The sequence below is a fragment of the Nomascus leucogenys genome, chromosome 15, assembly GCF_006542625.1.
Source record: "Nomascus leucogenys isolate Asia chromosome 15, Asia_NLE_v1, whole genome shotgun sequence".
Taxonomy (NCBI): Eukaryota; Metazoa; Chordata; class Mammalia; order Primates; family Hylobatidae; genus Nomascus; species Nomascus leucogenys.
In genome coordinates, this window is record NC_044395.1 from 25,884,161 (window position 1) to 25,885,084 (window position 924).

The 924-nt window shown below is 37.4% G+C and overlaps 1 non-coding gene across 1 annotated transcript; it reads right to left on the minus strand.

Moving 5' to 3' along the window:
• Positions 1-489: 489 nt before the first annotated feature.
• Positions 490-592, minus strand: LOC115830499. Its single transcript, XR_004026053.1, has one exon. It is a non-coding gene; the product is annotated as a U6 spliceosomal RNA (small nuclear RNA).
• Between the last annotated feature and the right edge of the window lie 332 nt (positions 593-924).

Below are 924 nucleotides of genomic sequence, written 5' to 3' on the forward strand. Positions count from 1 at the left end.
TATTGTAGATGCTGGATCTTAAGCCTTTGTCAGATGGATAGATTGCAAAAATTTTCCCCTATTCTGTGGGTTATCTATTCACTCTGATGATAGTTTCTTTTGCTGTGCAGAAGCTTTATTTAATCACATCCCATTTGTCAATTTTTGCTTTTGTTGCAATCGCCTTTGGCATCTTTGTCATGAAATCTTTGCCTGTGCCTATGTTCTTTATGGCATTGCCTAGATTTTCTTCTAAGGTTTTTATAGTCTTGGATTTTACATTTAAGTCTTTAATCCAACTTGATTTGATTTTTGTATATGGTGCAAGGAAGGGGTCCAGTTTCAATTTTCTGCATATGGCTCCCCAGTTCTCCCAGCACCATTTGTTAAGTAGGGAATCCTTTCTCCATTGCTTGTTTTTGTCAGATTTGTCAAAGATCAAATGGTTGTAGATGTGTTGTCATATTTTAGGGTTCACTATTCTCTTCCATTGGACTCCCCTTCTTTTTAAAAAATAAGGAATGCTTCACAAATTTGTGTGGCATCCTTGCACAGAGGCCATGGTAATCTTCTCTGCAGCATTCCAATTTTAGTGTATGTGCTAACAAAGCAAGCAAAGAACTCACAGTTTTATGTGGACAGGCCAAGTAAACCGAAGTGCAACAATGTTAAAGAAACATGAGTAGCCCAGGTATGGGAAAAGTTTACTATAAGTTGTGGGGAGGGGGGTTGATGGTGAATTAGAAAAAAGCTTCTAAAGGTGAAGGAAAAAAAAACAATCCAGAGAGAGGAGATAACACAGGTGAAGACACAGGATCTGAATATAGTATTACTAAATGGTATATGAAGTAGGTGCATTTAATTTTTAAGCAGCCCCTAAATCCCATTTAAATGACATTTATGTCAGCATGGAAACAACAAAGGTGCCATTGGCACACCAGGAAT